Genomic DNA, 24,945 nt, shown 5'->3' with positions numbered 1-24,945 from the left:
TGATTAACTGTTCTTGGATGGCCAGCATGAATCCTTCGTTCTAGGAGAAGAGTGTTCCGCTTGTGAGCCATGCAGTGAAAGCAATGTTATCGATGTGATCTTGATGGAGATCATTGTACTGTCTGCCATGGAGTGTCTTCTCTGCCCATCTTTCAAGCTTCGTTCATGTCTCCTGGCTTGGAAGGGTGTCCACGCTCTGGTAGAGTGGGGTATACCGTTTGTCTATCTTCCTTATGGCCTGCTGGGTTGCTGATATGTGTTTCTGGAAGTAATCCTTCAGGATAAATATCGCTGTGTTCTGTTTCTTTATCAGGCCCCTTCCTCCCTCTTTCCGAACTATTGTTAGTCTCTCCACTGCTGACTTCGGATGGTGTTGGCGGCTCTTGGTCGTCATCATTGCCCTTGTCATTCTCACGAGATCCTCTATCTCAGTGTTAGTTCAATCTATGACCTCAAATGAGTTATTATAATTATTATTAACCATACAGTGCAATGAAGCCTGAGGCTTATTCTGCAAGAGCCAAAAAAAAAAAAAAAAAACAAAAAAAAAAAAAACAAAAGATTTACCCCAAGAGAGAGAGAGAGAGAGAGTAGTTATACTTTTCAGATTTATTAGGCTTATAATACACACCTTCTCACATCTTCCCTTTCCCATTGCTTATGTAACACCACAATGATTCAACATTTCATTGTTTACCAATGTCAATTAGAATCGGTTGCTTAGATTTTTTGTGTTTCGTGACTAGCAGCATAATCCATCCTCCTTTCCTGTCCTGTCTCTCCTTTCTGTTTATATCTGTGTGGTACCACGTAATTTCACCAGAGTCATGTTCTGTGTTGCAAAAATTGTTGGAATGTTAAACTGAATTGCATATGGATCTATCGCAATGTTTGGATGTAAAAAGCTACATTCTATAGGAATAGATGATATCCGTGGAGCTCATTTTCTACGTTTTGTTAATCGTCAATAGAACTGTGGTTTTTAGGAGAACCCACGCTTTTTGTCTCTCTCTTTTTTTTTTTCGTTTTTTTAAATTCTGGAAACTGGTGTTTTTCGCACGAGACGATTTACGTACGGCTTAAACGGCCTGAGTTGCTGATGTGCCTTAAACCCATTAACTGGTCAATTTCTTAAATGTTAAAGAGAAATTTACGGACGGAAACATTTGTAAATTGCTTTTTAATATTTAGCCTTTTTTTTGCTTTTTAACATATAACAAATTGTTTTTTTACATTTACGTTTATATGTATTTTAGCCTTTCAATATTTCAACATAATAAAAAAAGAAAAGGAATATATGGTGTGGCGTGTTCATTCCTTTCCAAGGGGTTTGAAAGCCTTATCTCCTGCCCTAGGATATGGGCACTGTTTTGAATGGCCAATGAATGCGCATTAATTTGTATAGAGAATATTTTTTTTTGGGTTGGAAAGTGAATTAAATTCCTGTTCACAGTTGGCGTCTTTTTGTGATTGGAACTAGTACTAACCTAGAAAAATCAGCAGAATTACGCAGAATGACTTTTGCATTGTATCGGCAAGCAGTAAGTGGCCGAATGATCGTGTCTTGGGGATTACGACGTTCCATGTGTGCCGTCGTTCGTGCATTAACTTTTTTTGCTGAAGTTTAAACGCAGTTTATCCACAAGTATATATACACGTGAATGCGGCATTAATCTGCGCTGAATGTGATTTTGGTTACGAAATCTCGTGCAGTTTACCGGATTGCTAGAAGGGGCTGTGACATCAGGTAGCCGACTGTGTGATTAGTAAATATGAACTTCGCTTTTTATTTTACTGCAAATGTAGTCGCGTAAGAAATAATATAAACGCAGAAATGTTTGACCTCCCTGAATTGAAGTTTATCCTAACAGTAAATTTTATGTTTTGTATCGTTGATCTATAGCTAACGAAAATTGTATATTGTACACACTGATATTCGTCGTATATCCAATTTTCTTTGTTTGTATCTACAAATTTGACATATTTAGCTACATTTGAAATTCATTTCATATACTTTTGCAATGTTGTAATTGTAATGTAACATTTCAACAGTGTATTACTAAGGCAATCTTGGTGTATCCTGAGTTTTAAATGTCATACACACCGATAATTTGGGTTTCTGCTTCTCCGGTTCTCCCACAGAAACTTCAGGTTTACAGTCTAAATCTTTGGAAATATATATATATATTATGTCTTCATTTCATTTTTTTTTTTTTTTTTTTTTTTGTGTATTATATAGTGATGAGAAAAAATAAAATTACCATTCAATTCGAGGCGAATGTGATATGTTTTTACAATGCAGGCTACAAAACTGTACTTAATATTTATAATATTGTTTATCACATGTGGTTGATATGGGCCTAAATTGTAAATTAGAGCTTTGTATAAGTAAATAATTATCATACAAAAGTTCATGTAGCATTTTTTATTTTATTTTATTACAAATTCATCCAAAATTTAATTTATTTTATTTTACGTGAAAAATTTCAGGATTGCCTTTGCTATTTCATGGTGCCCCCCAACCCACCCAAAACTTAGAGTAACTCTGTGCATAGATTTTCTTCATATAGTTTTTACATATATATTTCTTTCTACATTCTTACTTTTCCTATAACATTACATTAGACTCCTGGTTATCTGGGGAAAATGAGAAATAAATTTCATCATATAGTCAAAACCCTGGATAATCAGTAGAATGAAATAAAAACACATAAATGTAACAAAAGTGTAAATTATGGGGTGAGAAGATATGAAAAAAATTTTTCAAGCATAATTTTTTGTAAAAGGAAAACAGTGGATACTATGATGTAGTCACAAAAGAACTGGATGCCGGGTATAACTTTGATATTATATATTTGGATCTTAGAAAGGCTTTTGATACTGTTGCACATGGAAGACTGCTGCACAAATTGGAGCAGTGTGGCATTGGAGGCAAATTGCTGCTATGGATAAGGGGATGGTTGAGTGGCAGAAGACAGAGAGTGGTAATCAAGGGACACTGCTCAACGTGGACTAATGTTATTAGTGGAGTTCCTCAGGGTTCAGTGTTCGGTCCGTTGTTGTTTTCGGTGTTTATGAATGATATTGATGATGGGATATCAAGTTTTATGTCCAAGTTTGCAGATGATACAAAGGTTGGCAGGGTTGTTAAGGACACCACTGACGCTATGCTGCTGCAACAGGATCTGGAAAGGTTGAACAGATGAGCTGAGAGGTGGCAAATGAAGTTTAACATTGACAAATGTAAAGTACTGCAGATGGGAAGCAGTAACCCCCAGAGTAATGTATCAACTGGGTGGTACTACACTGACAGTGGTAGAGAGTAAACAGGACCTGGAGGTAATTGTACAGGCAGATATGAAGTTTTCTGAGCAGTGCAGATAGTTTGCAACAGTAGCTCATGGTGTCTTGTCGATGATATACAGGAATTTTTCTAGCAGGGATAAGGAGGTGATTATCCCCTTGTATAAGGCAATAGTCAGGCCACACCTTGAGTACTGTATACAGTACTCAAGGTGTGGCCTTCTCTGTTGGAACAGAGAAGGGCAACAAGATTAGTGAATGGAACAAAGGGTTGCTCTTATGAAAAAAGGCTTAAATTTTTCAAATTACAGTGTCTGGAAACTAGGCACCTGTGAGGTGATCTTATTAAGGTGTATAAAGCCTTGAATGGTTTGAGCATGCTCAATGCTGATGGGATTCTTTCTCTTGCTCAGAATAATCGCCTGACAGGACATAAATTCAAATTGAGGAAAGTCAGTTGTAGGCTAGATGTGCGGAAGTTTGCCTTTAGCCAGTGGATGGTTGATTGCTGGAACAAACTTCCATCTTTTGCAGAAGTTGATAGCTTAACAGATTCAAGGCAGAACTAGACAAACATTTGGAGGGAGTGGATGGGTGGATTTTTTTTTTTTTTGGCTGATGCTATATAAGCTTGCTCTCTTGCATCATGTGCTCATGCTAATGCTAACATAAGTAAGATGTTGTGAGGGCACAAGAAATGGCAAAGGCTGAAGGAAGGCCAGAAACTTTGTAAACTGAACTACAAATTTTTTTTTTTCTTTTTTTGGTAACAAAAAAAAATAATTTGTTAAATGTTACCAATTTATTGCTGCTCCCATAGGAACTAGTTGTTTTTGGTGACTCTGTTGTTTGGGAAATGGGGAATATATTGTTCAAAAATGATATGTGGAATAGGACCAGGGTATGTCTGCCAGGGGTCAGAGGTTGATGACATTGTAGAGTAGATATCATCTTTTAACGGCACAAAAGATGATATTGTTGTACACATTGGCACTAATGATATTAAGAGTAGAAGAGTGGCGGAATTACTTAACGAGTACAGTTCACTGTTGAAAAAATGATGCGAGTTAGGGTTCAATTTGAAAGTGTCTGCAATTCTGTCTAGACGCGATAGGAGAGAGTATATGATGAGAGCCTTGTTGATGAGTTCAGCTCTGGAGACCTTGTGCAAGGCTCAAGGGGTAGAATTTTTCTCAGCCTAGCCTTTGCTTGTGAACAGGAGAGATTGCTTCTACAGGGATGGGATACACTTAAATAGAAAGGGTGCAAGAATATTTGCTGATGCTATTGAGGCAGTGTTAGGTGGGTCAGAAAATTGCTAGCTTGTGGGGGAAACATGGACTAATAGATTAACAGTATCTGCTGGCAGAGGTGAAAGTGATTCTTGCACTGCTTCTATTGGAATGAGCAGCAGCCTGGAAAACAATGGGTGGGGTTTCAGAGACTCCTGGCAGTCATTGTGTAACAAGTAAGTAGATGGGCTGTGTTAGGGAACCAAGAATAGGTACAGATGCATGTATACTTACATGTACACCAGTGCTAGGAGTTTGGTAAATCAATTTGATGAATTTGAGGTGTTGTTCAAAACATCAAAGGCAGATATTGTTGGGATATCAGAGACGTGATGTCACACAGATATAATGAATGCAGAAATGGAATTTGGGGAGTACAATGTGTACAGGAAGGATAGGAAGGGAGTATAGGTTATTCTATTAGTTAAGAAACACATAAAATGTAATGAAGTACAGCCATTTGATATGAGTGGACTTAGTGTCAAGTCAGTTTGGTGTGACATAAGCAATTGGAAAGTAAAATTGAGAGTAGGAGTTTGTTGAAGACCTAAGAGCTCACATCTGGTGAGTATGTGCTTGGCACACGCAGGGTCCTGAGCTGGATATCATCATTCTTCTCTTTCTTGGTGATTTCCTTTTACTTCTGACTCTCTCTCTCTCTCTCTCTCTCTCTCTCTCAGGGTAACTCAGAAATTTTTTTTTGGATGGTGTAGCATAAGTCTTAGACTTCATTGCACCATATGGCTAATAATAATAAAAAAATAATAATAATGACTCTGATGAGTTGTAGTGGTATGTGATGCAAGAAAGCAAGCATAAGCAAGAGCTTATGCAGCATCAGCCAAAAAAAAAAAAAAATTATAAAACAAACCCCTCTAAATATTTGTCCAGTTCTGCCTTAAATTTATTTAACCTGTCAACTTCCACAACGACAGATGGAAGTTTGTTCCAGCAATTAACCACCCGCTGGCTAAAGGCAAATTTCCGCACATCTATTCTACATCTGCCCTTCCTCAATTTCAATTTATGCTTCCTTAGGTTCGTGATCTGAACAAGTGGAAAAATCCCATCAGAATTCAGTGTGCTCAACCCATTCAAGGCCTTATACACCTCAATCAGATCACCGCGCAGGTGCCTAGTCTCCAGCTGCTGCAATTTGCAGAACTTAAGCCTCTCTTGGTAAGAGGATCCCTTCATTCCCCTCACCAATCTTGTTGCCCTTCTCTGTACACGCTCAAGCAAATCTACATCCTTCCTAAAATGAGGCCTCCAGACCTGTACGCGGTACTCAAGGTGTGGCCTGACCATTGCCTTGAGGGACAATCGCCTCCTTTTTCCTGCTAGCAAAATTCCTGTATATCATTGACAACACGCCATGACCTGCCCTGGCAGCCTGTCTGCATTGCTCAGAAACCTTCATATCTGACTGCACAATTACCCCCAAGTCTTTTTCATTTTCTACCACCTTAAGTGTAGTACCACACAGTTGATACGTTTCTCTGGGGTTGCTTCTACCCATATGCAGTACTTTGCATTTGTCAAGGTTAAACTTCAGTTGCCACTTCTTAGCCCATCTGTCAAATTATCTAGATCCTGTTGCAGTAGCACACTGCCATTACTGTCATTAACAACCCTGCCAACCTTTGTATCATCTGCAAACTTCAACACTAAGCCCGATATACCTTCATCAATATCATTGATAAATATACATTAGTTCACGAAGAGCAGCACCCATTAATTACCATCCTCTGTCTTCTCCCACTCAACCATCCTTTTATCCATTGTAACAACTTACCCTTAATACCATTCTGCTCTAATTTGTACAATAGTCTTCCATGCGAAACAGTGTCAAAAGCTTTCCTGAAATCCAAATATATGATATCAAAATTATTTTTTGCATCCAGTTCCTTTGTAACCACATCATAATATCCTATCAAATTTGTCAGACAAGACTTTCCCTTAACAAACCCATCTGTGTCTGTAGTATTGCTGCAGTCTTGTCTAGCTGATCCTACAATGCATCTTTAACCAGTGACTCCATTATTTTACCCAGAACAGAAGTTAAACTAACTGGTCTGTAATTACTCGTGTTACCCTTCGATCCCCTTTGTGAATTGGGGATACATTTGCACATTTCCAGTCCATGGGGACCTCCACTGAGTCCAAGGATGCTCTCATAATTATGGCTAAGGGTTTGCTTAGTTGCTTTGCCGCCTCCTTTAATATAACTGGATAGATCCCATCCACCCAGGAGTCTTATGTTTAACTTCAACAATTTCTCCTCCACTTTGCTCTCAGTTATTACAAAATCATTATGCACCCTGCTACAATTTGATAACCTTCTGGCATTTTCAAACCTTAATAACTCCTCATGTGTGAATGTAGATGCAAAATACTCATTGTTTGTTTGCTATCTGAGCAGGATCATCAACAGTCGAACAATCGATATGAAGTGGACCAATCAGATTCATCCCCTTCCTTTAGAGTTTATATAAGTAAAGAAATCCTTGCTGTTTTTCTTAGCAACTTTTGCCAAATACTTGGCAAAAGATGCTAATGTCATATACTTGGATTTCAGGAAAGCTTTCGACACTGTTGTTTGTGGAAGACAGTGGTAATTAATTACCACTTGTGGAAGACAGAGTGGTAATCAGTGGTAATTACTGTACAAATTGGAGCAGTATGGTATTAAGGGCAAGTTGCTACAATGGATAAAAGGGTGGTTGAGTGGGAGAAGACAGAGGTAATTAATGGATGCCGCTCTTAGTGGACTAATGTTTTTAGTGGAGTCCCCCCAGGGTTCGGTGTTGGGCCCGCTATTGTGTTGTATATTTATCAGTGATCTTGATGAAGGTATATCAGGCTTAATGTTGAAGTTTTCAGACTATACAAAGGTTGGCAGTGTTGTTAATGACAGTAATGGCAGTGTACTACTGAAACAGAATCTATAAAAGTTGGGCAGATGGGCTAAGAAGTGGCAACTGACAACTTTAACATTGACAAATGTAAAGTACTGCATATGGGTAGTAGTAAACCCCAGGGTAACATATCAACTGTGTGGTACTACACTTAGGGTGGTAGAAAATGAAAAAGACCTGGGAGTAATTGTGCAGTGAGATATGAAGTTTTCTGAGCAGTGCAGACAGGTTGCCAGGGCAGGTCATGGGGTATTGTCAATGAGGTACGGGAATTTTGCTAGTAGGGATAAGGAGGCGATTATCTCTTTGTATAAGGCAATGGTCAAGCCACACCTTGTTTGGAGGCCTAATTTTAGGAAGGATGTAGAGTTGCTAGAACAGAGAAGGGCAACAAGAATGGTGAGGGGAATGAAGGGTGCTTGTACGAAGAAAGGTTTTAAGTTCCGCAAATTGCAGCACACCTGGAGACTAGGCACCTCTGAGGTGATCTGATTGAGGTGTATTAAAGCCTTGAATGGTTTAAGCAGGTTCAGTGCTGGTGGGAATATTCCTCTTGCTCAGATTATAAACCTGAGAGGCATTAAATTCAAATTGAGGAAAGACAATTGTAGAATAGATGTGCAAAAATTCTCCTTTAGTCAGCGGGTAGCTGATTGCTGGAACAGACTTCCATCTGTTGTTGATAGCTTAAATGAATTCAAGAAAGAACTGGATAAACTTTTGGAGCGAATGGATGGATGAAGTGGGAAGTGTTTTTCTTTTTTTTAGCATTAGCATTAGCATTAGTAGAGGCATTTGATGCAAGAAAGCAAGCTTATGCAGCATCAGCCAAAAAAAAAAAAAAAAAACCACTTCCACTTCACCCCTCTGTTCGTTCAATATACCTGTCCAGCTGAGCCTTAAACTTATTTAGGCTATCAACCTCCACCACAAGGGATGGAAGTCTGTTCCACCAACCAACCACCCGCTGGCTAAAGGCAAATTTCCGCACGTCTATCCTACATCTGTCTTTCCTCAATTTGAATTTATGCCCTCTCAGGTGATTATTCTGAGCTAGAGGAAGAATCCCATCAGCATTGAGCATGCTTAAACCATTCAAGGCTTTATACACCTCTATCAGATCACCTCGCTGGTGCCTAGTCTCCAGACACTGTAATTTGCAAAACTTAAGCCTTTCTTCGTAAGAGCACCCCTTTGTTCCATTCACTAATCTTGTTGCCCTTCTCTGTACTCGTTCCAGCAGCTCTACATTCTTCTTGAAATGAGGCCTCCAGACCTGTATACAGTACTCTAGGTGTGGCCTGACCATCGCCTTATACAATGGAATAATCACCTCCTTATCCCTGCTGGAAAAATTCCTGTATATCATTGACAATACTGTCAATTGACAATTTTGGCTGATGCTGTATGTGCTTGCTTTCTTGCATCCTACTCCTCTACTAATGATAATGCTATATGCCAGCATTTCCCAAACTGGAGCTCCATAGACCAGTTCTAGGGAGTTGGCAAAAAGGAACCTCTGGAACTGGTCAAATTATTCGTTCTGTGTATAGCAAATTGATGATAAATGAAGTTGTTATTATATATTTATGTAAAAATAAGAATAAAGTAAAATTCAAAGTATTAAACATAAAACTTTGAACTTTCTTTTCAGAAAATCCAGTGTTCATACATATACACACAGAGAAATATATGTGTGTGTGTGTGTGTATATATATATATATATATATATATATATATATATATATATGTATGTATATATATAGGGGCCCACAAACGTTTTTTGATTTTTGAAGGGATCTGTAGACCTTAGTTTGGGAACCACTGCTATATGCAGTGCTTTGTGTTTATCACTGCTAAACCTCAGTTGTGCCATTTTCTAGTCTATCTGCTGAGTTTATCTGGATCAATTTGAACTCTCGTACTCTAATTACTGTCATTAATTGCTGTGTCCACCTGTGTATCATCAGTAAACTTAGACATCAAAGCTGAAATACCTTTATCATTAATAAATATTAAAAACAGCGAGAGACTTGACGCTGCCCTCAGGTAGTGCAGTTGGTTTAATCACTGTCTTCCCACACCTGGTGGAAAAGTTTCTGATTTTGAATCCTGTCAATGATGTTTTTTTCTCCTGGAAACTTGGGTTTTTTTGTCCAATAAACAGCAAATCGACCACAGGGCACATGCAAATTACAGGCATTTTACATGATGCAATATGGTCTCAAGTTGCAGCTGCACCTAAAACCCTACAATAGATCCAATGGCTATAGAACCCACATATCATTAATCACTGAAGAGTAGTGGCCATTTATGACCACTCTTGTACCATCTTACCATCTCTTTATTCATACATGTAACTTTCCTTTGATGCCACATTGCTCTGATTTATACAACATTTGTAAGTGTACTAGAGTATCAAAGTCTTTACTGAAATCTGAGTAATGTTTTTTATATAATTGAATATTTCATGGAAGGGGAAACACATTTTGCCATAATAAAGTAAAAACACATAGAATTACAGCTATTGGTATTATGGCAAATGCAATAAGATAGTTTGCTACCGTTTATAGCAGATTGCACTAACAGAAAGCCCAATAAATCGGAAAATTCAAATTATTTTTGTTTTATGGTTGTGACTTCCAGAAATGTGCTTTAGAAAAATATCACAAAGGCATTTAAAATTGATTCTTATAACCAAACATATTATAACAATGGTGTAGTTCATTTTAATGATTTGAATTGGTTTTTTGAAATTAAACTGGCTGATTTCACTAACCAGTGATTGTGTTAACTGGCACCTACTTATTTCACTTTACAATGAGATAGGCTTATGATTGTCTCTGACTGGACCAAGAGGTCCTTCCTCTCAGTCATTAACAGCATTTGTAAATGTGTTGGCCGTGTGTTTTGTTTTTGCATCCTTTAGTTGAAGTGATTTTTTTGTGTTGTACTTTAATCAATATGTACAATTTCCATTATAAAAATAACCTTTTAGAGAGATAAATAGCTTAGTTATAAGCAAAAATTTCAACTTCCAAGGTCCTGGAATGAATTACCAAAAGCCAATGAGCTATTGGGTTCACATGATATTTTCACAATACATCTCTGGAACGGATTAATATCGTAAAGTGGGGGCCCACTGTATATGATATCAGAATTATTTTTGGCCTCCAGTTCCTTTGTGACCACATCATAGTATCCAATCAAATTGGTCAGACAAGACTTCCCTTAACAAACTCCTGCTGTCTAAATTATTACTGCAGTCTTGTCTAGATGATTACAGTGTGCTGAAGTGGGATTTACTCAAAGAGGTAACTACCATTAGGGGTAAAGGGAAGGTTTATTGCTTTTGTAAAGGCGACTACGATGGACTGAGACAGTATTTAAATTCTATACAGTGGGACCAACTGATGATGTTACCAACAGCAAATGCAAAATGGGAAGCATTCAAAGAACTTATCTTGGAAGCTACTAGGCTTTACATACCAACTAAGAAATATTGTTCAAGGTTTAGGCCTAAATGGATGTCAGATGAACTGATGAGGCATATGGCAGAGAAGAAACATGCATGGGATACATACAAATTAACACATGACACAGAAGCCTATGATAGATACAAGTTGATCTTTAACCAAGTTACAAAGGAGGTTAGGCAGGCGAAGGCAGATTACGAGAAATCTTTGGCAAGGGATGCAAAGAAAAACAGCAAAGAGTTTTTTACTTATGTAAACTCTAGAAGGAAAGGGATGAATCAGATTGGTCCACTTGATATCGATGGGTCAATTGTTGATGATCCTGCTCAGGTAGCTAACAAACTAAATGAATATTTTGCATCAACATTCACACATGAGGAGTTATTTAGTGAGGGGAAAGCCAAAGGTGTATTCAACTCTAGCAGTAAGCTAGAGAATCTTGTAATAACTGAGAGTAAAGTGGAGGAGAAATTGTTGAAGATAAACACAAGAAAGGCACCTGGGGTGGATGGGATCTATCCAGTTATATTAAAGGAGGCAGCAGAGGAAGTAAGCAAACCCTTAGCCATAATTATGAGAGCTTCCTTGGACTCAGGGGAGGGACCCCAGACTGGAGATGTGCAAATGTGACCCCAATTCACAAAGGAGGATCAAAGGCTGACACAAGTAATTATAGACCTGTGAGTTTAACTTCTATTCCAGGAAAATTAATGGAGGCACTAGTTAAAGAAGCACTGCAGGATCATTTAGACAAGACTTCAGTTATAGCTCGGACACAGCATGGTTTTGTTAAGGGGAAGTCTTGCCTGACCAATTTGATTGGATACAATGATGCAGTCACAAAGGAACTGGATGCAGGGAATAACTTTGATATTATATACTTGGATCTTAGAAAGGCTTTTGATACTGTTGCACATGGAAGACTGCTGCACAAATTGGAACAGTGTGACATTGGAGGCAAATTGCTGCTGTGGATAAAGGGGTGGCTGAGGGGGAGAAGACAGAGAGTGGTAATCAATGGACACTGCTCGTCATGGACTAATGTTATTAGTGGAGTCCCTCAGGGCTCAGTGTTGGGTCCATTATTATTTTCTGTATTCATAAATGATATTGATGATGGTATATCAAGCTTAATGTCGATGTTTGCAGATGATACAAAGGTAGGCAGGGTTGTCAAGGACACTACTGACACTATGCTGCTGCAATAGGATCTGGAAAGGTTGAGCAGATGGGCTGAGAGGTGGCAAATGAAGTTTAACATTGACAAATGTAAAGTACTACACATGGGAAACAGCAACCCCAGAGCAACGTATCAACTCCGTGGTACTACACTGACAGTGGTAGAGAATGAAAGGGATCTGGGGGTGGTTGTGCAGGAAGATATGAAGTTCTCTGAGCAGTGCAGACGGGCTGCAAGAGTAGCTCATGGTGTATTGTCAATGATATATAGGAATTTTTCTAGCAGGGATAAGGAGGTGATTATTCCCTTGTATAAGGCAATGGTCAGGCCACACCTAGAGTACTGTATACAGGTCTGGAGGCCTCATTTCAAGAAGGATGTAGAGCTGCTGGAACGAGTACAGAGAAGGGCAACAAGATTAGTGAATGGAACAAAGGGGTGCTCTTACGAAGAAAGGCTTAAGTTTTGCAAATTACAGTGTCTAGAGACTAGGCACCAGCGAGGTGATCTGATAGAGGTGTATAAAGCCTTGAATGGTTTGAGCATGCTCAATGCTGATGGGATTCTTCCTCTCTCTCAGAATAATCACCTGAGAGGGCATAAATTCAAATTGAGGAAAGACAGATGTAGGATAGATGTGCGGAAATTTGCCTTTAGCCAGCGGGTGCTTGGTTGGTGGAACAGACTTCCATCCCTTGTCGTGGAAGTTGATAGCCTAAATAAGTTTAAGGCTCAGCTGGACAGGTATTTTGAACGAACAGAGGGGTGAAGTGGAAGTGGTTTTTTTTTTTTTTTTTTTGGCTGATGCTGCATAAGCTTGCTTTCTTGCATCAAATGCCTATGCTAATGCTAATGATCCCTCAATGCTTTTTTAACCAGTGACTTGATTATTTTTCCCCAAAGAGAAGTTAAACTAACTGGTCTGTAATTACTCACGTCACACTTTTTGATCTCCCTTTTGTGATTTGGGAATACATGTGCCAGGGGAGGTCTCCATGGATTGGAGATACATCTCCCATGAGTTCAAGGAAGCTCTCATAATTATGGCTATGGGTTTGCTTACTTCCTTTGCTGCCTCCTTTAATATAACTGGATATGTCCCATCCACCCCAGGTGCATTTCTTATGTTTAACTTCAACAATGTCTCCTCCGCTTTGCTCTCAGTTATTACAAAATCATGTAGCTCACTGCCAGAGTTCAATAAACCTCTGGCATTCCCCTGCCTGAATAACTCCTCATGTGTGAATGAGATGCAAAATACTCATTCCGTTTGTCAGCTACCTGAGCATGATCATCAACAATTGAACCATCTATATCAAGTGGACCAATCTGATTCATCCTCTTCCCTCTATAGTCCATAGAAGTAAAGAAGTCTTTACTGTTTTTCTTTGAATTGTTTGCCAAAGATTTCTTGTAATCTGTCCTTGCTGGTCTTAACTTCCTTTGTGACTTGATTACGGACTTGCTTATATCTACCATAGGCTTCTGTGTTGCCTTGTAATTTGTATACATCCCTTGCATTTTTCTTCTCTGCCACAAGTCTCATTAGTTTATCTGACATCCATTTATGCCTAAACTTTGAACAGTATTTCTTAGTTGGAACAAAAAGCCTAGTAGCTTTCAAGCTTTGAATGCTTCCCATTTAGAATTTGCTGTTAGTAACATCATCAGTTGATCCCACTGTATAGAATTTAAAAACTTACTGAGACCACTGTAGTCACCTTTTATGAAAGCAAAAATCCTTCCCTTTACACCTGATGGTAGTTAGACCTTTGGGTAAATCCCACATCAGTACACTGATCATTGCCACTTAGTGGTTCCTTTATCTGCAAATTCTTAATGCATGAATAATCACTTTTGATAATCAGATCAAGGGTGTTACTCCCTATGGTTGCCTCTTGAACATGTTGTTGTGTAGAAAACAGTCATCCAATAAATGCACAAAAGTCTTGCTTGTGTCTTAGTTACCAACTCACAAGTTCCAGTCAATATCTGGGAAGGTAAAATTTCCCATTTTAAGACATTCTGATTTACTGGCCCACTATTTTTCTGTTTAGTTGTTCATTGTCCTCTTCAGATTCATTAGGCCCATACACACTCCTAACCTCATTTTTGCTTTCTCAGTGTTTGCCACACCAAACTGACTCAACATTGCATTATCCAACTTTGTCAACTGGATTCCTTTGATTTTGTGTTTCTTAAATAGCAGCATAATCCCTCTTCCCTTCCTGTCTTGTCTATCCTTTTTGTACACATTGTACTCTCCAAATTCTGATTCCCTATTCCTTATTTCTGTGTGACATCACATCTCTGATATCCCATCAATATCTGCCATTGATGCCTTGACAAGCACTTTGTTTGTTTCTCTGGATAAATTTTCCTCAACTTTTAAGAAACAACGTTTAACAAATTCACCATTACTGAATGGTTTACTTTGAAAAGCGATCAAATGTGCACTTGATAACTGGCACTTACAGTAGATAAATTTCTTTACTGATACCTTTTCAGTGTGTTTAGTTGTTTTCTTAATTTATTTTGAACTTTGAACACTTATTTGTGCAAAAATCCTGTATATTTATCATAAGATTTATGCTCAAAATCATAGTGTTGTTTTAAATTATATTCATTAAAACTAATAGTCTTCTTACACACCAGACAATGCTCTTTCATTGTACTCAGTGAAGAAATAGCTTTCAGTCTACCGTTGATTAAAACATGACACAACTGGATTGTCTTGTCTGCAATAACTGAAAAATATTTTTAATTATCAGTTATTAATTTAATACAAATTAATAATAATTTAATACAATGAGCAGGTTATATTAAAAATAAATTTCACAATATGAAAAGATTGATCTATATATGACTGTGCTGGACTACGTGTACAGGTTCCATACTGTAGAGCTCAATGCTTGCACATGCAGTGATGCGACTCCCTAAAATGCTGTTTTAGTCCACTTTCCATGTGGGCTGAATATGGTCCATAGGTTGGACTCCGCTGCTGTAGATAGTTAAGAAAAGTGTTTTTGTTTAATTTACTACCCTGACACATCTCATGTTCTGTATATTTGTATCTATGAATGTAATATCGGTGTAAACACACCATAGATAACTCTTAAACGAAAAACTACTATAGTAGTGTAAAAATGGCATAATTTTATTTGTATCTCATATTGTGCACCTCCTTCATGAGATGCCATGTATTGCACTACCTCAAATAAGTAACACTTCACTAAAAGAGAAGACTATTGTTACTTATTCTCAGTGCATCACCATCACCCAGATGGCACAGTTTGAAATATGGTATGGGATAAAGATCTCTGTTATCCTCATACTATCCCTATTAGACTTAGGAAAGCAAAAAAAGATGTAGGAAGGTGATAGTAGGAGAGGCAGAGGAAGGAAATGCTGTAGAAGTAAGATAGGGACAGACTCCTTCAACTCGCACTACGCAAAAGCTCAAATTCCTCGAATAGGCAATGCTTCCCCATTAGAGAAGATTGTTACCTATTCTTGGAAACTCCATGAATATCAGGCTCCCCCTGGTGACTGTTTCAAGGCTAGTTGGCCTCTCCTCACTTGGCAGGTACCCTGGTATTGCAGACAAAACAATCCTGTTGTGAAGATAATCCCACAATATGAGAGATGCCAAAAGGTGTAGATGATAATGTTTAAGTCACACTAAATGCAGCAAGGCATCACATGTTCAAGAGTATAAATTATCTATATAATATCTGTGTATATAATATCTGTGTAAATACACCATAGATAACTCTTAAACGAAAAAACTACGATAGTAGTTTAAAAAGGGCATCATTTTATCTGTATCTCATATTGTGCACCTCCACAACGAGTTGCCATGTATTGCACTACCTCGAATAAGTAATGCTTATTGTTACTTATTCTCAGTGGGCACCACTACCCAGACGGCACCTTTTTAAGGCTAGTTGGCCTCTCCTCGGTGGGTGGGCAGGTACCCTGGTATTGCAGACAAGACAAGACAATCCAGTTGTGAAGATAATCCCACAATATGAGAGATGCCTATACCTTTTGGCATCTGTGCCAGATCGTTGCAAGGCTGTAATTGCCACTCGAGGAGGAACAACAAAATATTGAGGACTTATTTTGCTGATATACAGTACATAATACTATTATGTTATTTCGGTTTGTACACGTAAATGGAATTAAATGTATGTTTGGTTGGCATGATTTCTCATATTTCCATTAATTATGCATTTTACCCTTTGGGAAGATATTTATAGCAATTAGATATATCAGGTGGTCTTTTTATTGGATTTTATTCACAAAGATATATATTCCATCTAACAAATGTATTTTGAACATTTCTACAGCCCACAATGCAGTGAAAAACACATTATTTGCAAAATTCACAAGTGATGCAGTTTTTTGTCTGCCACTGTATGATGAGAGCCTTGTCGATCATTTTGGTCCTGAAGATATTGTGCAAGGCTCGGGTACAATTTTTTTCAGTGTAGTCTGTGCTAGCTAACAGGAGAGACTTTCTAAAGGGATGGAATATACTTAATTAGAGAGGGTGCTAGAATATTTGTCAGTTTTTTTTTTTTTTTTTTAGTGTGGTCTGTGCTTGCTAACAGGAGAGACTTTCTAAAGGGATGGAATATACTTAAATTAGAGAGGGTGCAAGAATATTTGTCGATGCCTTCGAAGCAGTGTTATATGGGTCGGGGATTCACAGACTAAAAGATTAACAATAGCCACAGGCAATTATTGCATGGCAAGATGCTGGACATTTCCAGGACTGCTGGGAGTCATCGTGGAACAAGTAAATACATGGACTGGGTTAGAGTAACTAAGAGTAGGAACAGGTGCATGTACACCAATGCTAGAAGAGTTAATAAATTTTGAGTCTGAAGTGCTGGTCAAGACTTTTTTTTTTTTACTTTGGCTGATGCTGCATAGGCTTGCCATCTTGCATCGTTATGCCTCCACTAATGCTAATAAGACATTGCGACCTGACTCATGGCATTTTTTCAGCAGTGTCCTATTTTTGTCTAATTATTCGTGAGATCTTGTATCATTAGTTCCCACATGAATAATAATATTCTCTTTACCTCTCTTAAAATATGACAGCTTTGGTGACATCATTAATTGTTGCTCTTAGCAGTCATACTCTGGTTCTAGTCCACCTATCCTTATTACAAAAAATATTTCCCATTTCGCTGACAATGGAGTCTTATAAAACCAATTCCTTCTGAACTAGAGCACTTTGGTTATTCTGCTCTGAGGCCTGAATCGAATGTGCATCACTTTTTAGGTTACTAGAGAGTCTTGAGTCCCTGATGAGCTCCCAATTACATTATTCTCACGGGCAAGCACCTGTTTTTTTTTCAGTGGCTCAATTTCTAGCAATGCACCAAATTTTAACTTTAGATCAGTATACTCCATACAATGAAGACAAAGAAAAGAATCGTCAGGTGAGATCTAATTATGCACTAGCTTGACCTTGGAATACATGCCAGAGGTTTTCAAATGATGAAATCATGATTCACCCTGAAATCGTTGTCGGCTATTTCTGTACGAGTCATGATACCCTCTGACAAAAAGTGTTCATAGTGGATCTTGTTTCAACCATTTTTAAATTTACTAAAGATCACAAAATAAATATTATATTTTTAATATTATAACAATTAAATTTAAACTTTTACAGGAAAAAGAACTTATATAAAAATAAATCAACAATATATTAAATAAATTATTTAAATGCAATTATCCAACCTCTCAATACTAATCCAGTCCTCCAAACCTCTCAATCCTAATCTAATCCTCTCTAATCATTATGCTCTCCCTGTGCTTTAGAAATGAGTATATCTAAAAGATAATTGAGTCTTTTCTCACATGGTTGTCGTTTTGCTGATCTCACTATCTTTGGATCCTTTCAAGAAGGTCAGTGTCTTTTTTTCAGATGTCTCCATGCTTGAACGCAGTATTCCAAATGTGGTCTTATAATTGCTTTATACAGTGGTATTATGACCTCCCCATCTCTAAAAGATAATGTTCAATAAATCATTGATTGGACCATGTGCTTTCCTGTTCTGTTTACATTGCTCAGAAAACTTCATATCTGCCTGCTTCGTAACGCCCTGATCCCTTTCCTCCTCTACAGTTTTTAATTCAACCTCATCAAGTGTATAATTTCTTTTGGAGTTTCCATTCCCCAATTGGTAAAACTTTGCATTTTTCCGCATAGTTGCCACTTTTCTGACTGTTTTTGAAGTTTGTTCAGGTTATTCTGAAGGAGTGCTGCTTGTCACTGATCATTAAAAAAAACAAAATCAAAAGACGCTTTGATTTTGTTTTTTTATTCCCAGAATTTCCTATTCTGGGAAGAGAAAAATGCTAAGCCACTGTACATGCTGCATTTGAAGTTATTTACAGTGGTCAAAGTGAAAAGTATGCTGCTATTTGTGACTGCTGATTAACACTTCTGAAATTAGTTATTACTATCTTTATATTCATCATATATTCATCCCCTCTATGGCTTGGAGGCAAAAATAATTGTTTATTTACAGTGTAAAACTTTATACAAATATTTATGGTGTTTAAAATGTTAATGTTATTAAATAGATTGAAATAGGTTGGCATACTTGGGTATATGGGTTGACCTACATATCACTTCTTCAGAAATTAGTATTACTATTTATATTATACTATTATCATTCCAGGGCTAAGTTCCTGTCAACCCTCCCCCAACTCTTCCATCATGCAGTATGTATGACTGAAGACTTTTGAGGTTATGATGAATATCGTGGCGAGATCCAATCTTCCTTACATTTCGAGGGTACAGCTCTAAAACGGTGTTTGCAGGCCGGCCGCTAGTTAGTACACCGGACCAAACCTATTGGTAACTCTTTAGGAGGCTTCCGGATCAGCTAGTGTATAATCTTGCTACCTCTACTCTGCCAGATAGCAGATATACACACTACTCAGACTGGAAAGAGTCTGAGTAGTGTGTATCCGGGGGACATTTTCGAAGCCATGCTATGTCAAGGATCTGGGTATATTCTTACCATGTGTACACCGTATCCAAAAATTTCATTACTTCATACAGCATGTCCCCCCCCCCCCACTTTTTCTTATTGTTGAATACACAATGAATTGTCAGACTAATAGAGTAAGCTTATCTGCTAAAAGATGTAAACCTCCCAAACACTTCCTAGTTCATTTCACAAATATACGTGGTCTCAATTCTAATCTCAACGAGGTCCATTCCACTTGCAGTCTGCCAAACCCCATGTACTTTTTCTGAGTGAAATTCAGTTATCGGTTGATTCAACTACTGCTCATCTCAGTTGCCCAAATTATTCGCTGTATGATTCCTTTTGCCTCAAAAGTGGTACTTGTGCATATGTCCATTCCGATATTCCTTGTCAGAGACTTGGTAATTTGGAATCTCCTCTTTTAGATATTCTCTGTCTCAAAATCTCTCTACCTCATTGTGTCTGCATCTAAAAAAACTTGATTTTCTCTTTCGCTCTTGGCGTTACTTTTCTTCCAAACAGCTGTTCAATCTATACAAATTGCAAATCTGCCCAACCTTGGAATATTGTTCCCCCAAAACCTCTCTCAGGCTTCTAGGTTCCATTCAGAAGAGCACAGTTAGGTTAATTAATGACTCGTCTCTAACAGAGTCTCTACACTCTCTGTCACATAGAGGTACTGTTTCTGCTGCATGCCTTTTCTACAGATACTTCCATGAGCACTGTTCTTCTGAATTGGCTTCTGTAATTCCTGCTCTCTCTTTCAAAACAGTCCGAACAAGTGACACCACCAGCCAATATCCATTTACTGTCCAACTTCAAACTCACAGAACCAACTTTTCATCTTCCTCGTTTATTCATTCAACCGCCGTTTTATGGAACAACCTTTCTTCATGTGTATTTCCTGCAAATTACAGTCTACAGAAGTTCAAGTCTAACGTCAACAAATATCTTCTTTCGTCTCCTCCAACCCAAGCAGGGTTATTTTGTTATTTTTTTATTAATTTTTTTTTTAGGAGCATTAGCAACTAAGGCCATATTGCTCCGTGATATGCGGTGATCATTCCCTGACCTTTCCGCATCCTCCGTATTTGGTGGTGACAGACTCGAACCCCGGTCTAATCAAGAAGCGTGTGCTACGCACTGCTGCTCCTTCCCACCTGGTTACGGAGGCGCCTCCAAGCAGGGTACTAAGTACTATAGGTTCTAATACCTCAAGAGTTTGGGGTTTTCATAAAAAAAAAAAAAAAATATATATATATATATATATATATATATATATATATACATATTAGCATTAGCAAGGGCACTTGATGCAAGAAAGCAAGCTTATATAGCATCTGCCAAAAAAAAAAAAAAAAACCACAGATCCTTCTCATTTCACCCATCCACTTGCTCCAAATGTTTGTCTAGTTCTGCCTTGGATCTCTTAAAGCTATCAACTTCTACTTTGACAGATGGAAGTTTGTTCCAGCAATCAACCACCCGCTGGCGAAAGGAAAACGTCCGCACATCTAGCCTACAACTGACTTTCCTCAGTTTGAATTCATGTCCTCTCGGGCGATTATTCTGAGTAAGAAGAAGAATCCCATCAGCATTGAGCAGGCTTAAACCATTCAAGGCTTTATACACCTCAATCAGATCACCTCACAGGTGCCTAGTCTCCAGACACCGCAATTTGCAAAACTTAAGCCTTTCTTCATAAGAGCAACCCTTTGGTCCATTCGCCAATCTTGTTGCTCTTCTCTGTACTCGTTCAAACAGCTCTACAACCTTCTTAAATTGATACCTCCCAAACTGTATACAGTACTCAAGGTGTGGCCTGGCCATTGCCTTATACAAGGGATAATCACCTCCTTATTCCTTGTTGAAAAATTCCTGTATATCATTGAAAAGACACCATGAGCTACTCTAGCAGACCATCTGCACTGCTCAGAAAACTTCTTATCTGCCTGCACAATTACCCCCAATTCCTTTTCATTCTCTACCACTATCAATATAATACCACCCAGTTGATACGTTACTCTGGGGTTACTGCTTCCCATATGCAGTACTTTACATTTGTCAATGTTAAACTTCAGTTGCCACCTCTCAGCCCATCTGCTCAACTTTTCTAGATTCTGTTGCAGCAGCGTACTGTCATTAAGAACCCTGCTGGCCTTTGTGTGTTCTGCAAACTTAGACATTAAGCCTGATATACCATCATCAATATCATTGATGAATACAGAAAACAACAATGGACCCAACACTGAACCCTGGAGGAATCCACTAATAACATTAGTCCACGAAGAGCAGTGTCCATTGATTACCACTCTGTCTTCTTCCACTCAACCATCCCTTTATCCATAGCGGCAAATGGCCTCTAATGCCACACTGCTCCAATTTGTGCATCATTCTTCCATGTGCAACAGTATCAAAAGCCCTTCTAAGATACAAATATATGATATCAAAATTATTCTTTGTATCCAGTTCCTTCATGACTACATTATTGTATCCAATCAAATTGGTTAGACAAGACTTCCCCTTAACAAACCCATGCTGTTTCCAAGCTATAACTGAAGTCTTGTCCAGATGATCCTGCAATGCTTCTTTAACCAGTGCCTTCATTAATTTCCCTGGAACAGCAGTTAAACTAACAGGTCTGTAATTACCTGTGTTTCTCCTTGATCCTCCTTTGTGGATTGGGGTCTCATTTGTACATTTCCAATCCACAGGTATCTCCCCTGAGTCCAGAGGGAGGTACCTGTGGATTGTTTTCCATTATTAGAGGAAGCTCTAACAATTATGGCTAAGGGTTTGCTTACTTCCTTTGCTGCCTTCTTTAATATAACTGGATAGATTCCATCCACCCCAGGTGCCTTTCTTATGTTTATCTTGAACAATTTCTCTTCCACTTTACTGCCAAAATTTAATACACCTGTGACATTCCGCTCCCTGAATAACTCCTCATGTGTGAATGTAGATGCAAAATATTCAGTTAGTTTGTTAGCTACATGAGCAGGATCGTCAACAGTTGAACCATCGATATCAAGTGGAACAATCTGATTCATCCCCTTCCTTCTAGCGTTTACATAAATAAAGAACTCTTTGCTGTTTTTCTTTGCATCCTTTGCCAATGATTTCTCATAATCTGCCTTTGTCTGCCTAATCTCCTTTGTGACTTGGTTACATACCACTTTATATCCATCATAGGTCTCTGTGTCACCTGTTTATTTATATGTATCCCATGCATTTTTTTTTCTCTGCCATGTCTAATTAGTTCATCTGATATTCATTTAGGCCTAAATCTTGAAGAATATTTCTTAGTTGGTAAAAAAGCCTAGTAGCTTCCAAGATTAATTCTTTGAATGCTTTCCATTTTGAGTTTGCTGTTGGTAACATCATCAGTTGGTCCCACTGTATAGAATTTAAATACTGTCTCAGACCATCGTAGTCGCCTTTATGAAAGCAAAAACCCTTCCCTTTACCCCTGATGGTAGTAACCTCTTTGAGTTAATCCCAATTCAGCACACTGTGATCACTGCCACCTAGTGGTTCCTTTATCTGCAGATTCTTAATGCATGAAGAATCACTACTTATAATCAGATCAAGAGCATTACTCCCTCTAGTTTCCTCTCGAACATGCTGATGTAGAAAACAATCATCCAATAAATCCACAAAAGCCTTGCTAGTGTGTGAGTGGCCAACCCATAAATTCCAGTGAATATCTGGGAAATTAAAATCCCCCATTATAAGACTCTGATTTTACTGGCCCACTCTGTTTCTCTGTACAGTTTCTTATTATACTCATCAGAGTCATTAGGCCTATAGCACACACCCCTACTCATTTTTCCTTTCCCAGTGCTTATGTTACACCAAACAGACTCAAAATTGCATTGTCCACCAACATCAGTTGGATGCACTTCCTTAGATTTTGTGTTTCTTAACTAACAGCATAATCCCTCCTCCCTTCCTGTCCTCCCTATCCTTCCTGTACAAATTGTACTCCCCAAATTCCAATTCTGCACCTTATGTCTGTGTGACACCATGTCTCTGTTATCCCAACAATATCTGCCTTTGATGTCTTGACTAGCACTTCTAGCTCATCAAATTTATTCACTATACTCCTAGCATTGGTGTACATGCACCTGTTCCTACTCTTAGTTACCCTAACACAGCCTGTGTAGTTACTTGTTCCACTATAACTCCCAGCAGTCCTGGAAATCCCCATTGCTTTGCTTTTCAGGCTGCTGCTCAATTGCATTTCTAATAGAAGCAGTGCAAGAATCACTCTCACTTGTGCCACTGGCTACTGTTAATCTTTTAGTACATGTATCCCCTGCCAAGCTAGCAGTTTTCCGACCCACCTAACTCTGCCTCGATTGCATCAGGAAATATTCTTGCACCCTTTCTATTTAAGTGTATCCCATCCCTGTAGAAGCAGTCTCACCTCTTAACAATTTTAGATTACATAAATAGAAATTGATATTTTATAATTTGCTGATTTAAATTGAGCTATAATTTACTTATAAAGACTTGGCTTTTATTATACTTCTGTCTATGTGATCTAGAATTTGACATCTGTTTGCTTCATTTTCTTTGAATTTACTTGCATCATCAATGCATAAGGTGTTGAAATGTTGGATGCTTTTTGTGAACATCTCTCTTAATAAGTTTTGGTTTGTCAGTGTCATTGTGAGTGGGAAATGCTGGTTTCTATTTCTTGTCTTTAGGAGTGAGATAATATCTTCCATGGATGGGGCTCTAATCTGTCAGGTCAGCAATTAGCTATCAAAATACTTTAACAGTTTCAGTCAGTTAATATCTCTGTCATTCAAGGCTTTTTGTGCTTTGAAAAGGGAATTCACGAGATTTGAGGTAGTGGAGCTGTCCTGTGAGGTGGTTGGTGAGTGAAATCGTGAATAATTGCAGGATTATTCACCTTAGAAAAATCGCCTTAGAAAAATTTGCAAAAGGAAGCACCCTATGAAGATCAGATGGGAGTGTTTTAGGAATTTTTGGATTTATAATTTTAGGGACTGGGTGTAAAAAAGATTTTCAGATTTCATGTATGGTGCCTGTGTTTAGGATCTTCTGGAAGATATCAAGGAGGAGGAGATCTGCTGTATATATTGAGCATACATTAACCATACACAATGGGAAACTGTTTATGGTTAAAGCATGTTCAGTGTGTTGGTATGCTATAGCCTTCGTGCAGGCTATTTATCATATCAGTGAGCTGCTGCATTGAAATTATACTTTCTGTGATAGTTGTAGTGTTAGAGCTCTACTAGGCAGAGTTGTAGGTGCACTGGACATATTGTAATGATCAAAAGACATGTAGTCTTTTGATCCTTGAATAGCTTTGTGATTGGAGAAAATTCTCTGGGATGATTTAGTCTAGGATATAATGTTGATATTGATATGCTTACCTTTTGGGGTGTTTGAAAAGACCTCCCTTTCTTTTATAGGTTTTTGCAGTCTATATTGGCTCAAGATCATACCTATTTTCTGTATTTCCTTTTCTTACATTAGAGATTATTTTGATATCTGGATTAATTCATCATTCAGTAACCAGTTTTAGTTGTATGCTTCAAATAATCTTTAAAAAAAGAGATTGGGTTGATGTTTTTTTTTTTTTTTGTTTTTTTTTTGGAAGATGATGAAGCTAAATTTTAGAGTGGGAATCCATTTCCACTCCAAAATTGTAATTTGCATTCACAGTATCATTGGTATAAAGAAGGCATAGATGATGAGACAGTGACCTGGTGAAAATTA

At 38.1% G+C, this 24,945-nt stretch overlaps 1 protein-coding gene across 1 annotated transcript in view; it reads left to right on the top strand.

Annotated features, from left to right (window-relative positions):
- Positions 1-1,334: 1,334 nt before the first annotated feature.
- The window catches only part of LOC150081149 (protein zyg-11 homolog B-like), a 256,638-nt gene continuing 233,027 nt past the window's right edge, over positions 1,335-24,945 (top strand). The window contains exon 1 of the mRNA XM_090382030.1: positions 1,335-1,747. The gene's annotated coding sequence lies outside the window, so the exon portion shown is untranslated. The remainder of the gene's footprint in view (positions 1,748-24,945) is intronic.

The sequence above is a fragment of the Mastigoproctus giganteus genome, chromosome 9, assembly GCF_048544385.1.
Source record: "Mastigoproctus giganteus isolate SK-2022 chromosome 9, ASM4854438v1, whole genome shotgun sequence".
Classification (NCBI taxonomy): domain Eukaryota; kingdom Metazoa; phylum Arthropoda; class Arachnida; order Uropygi; family Thelyphonidae; genus Mastigoproctus; species Mastigoproctus giganteus.
The sequence above is the reverse complement of the archived record's forward strand: the minus strand, read 5'-3'. Positions and strand labels throughout refer to the sequence as shown.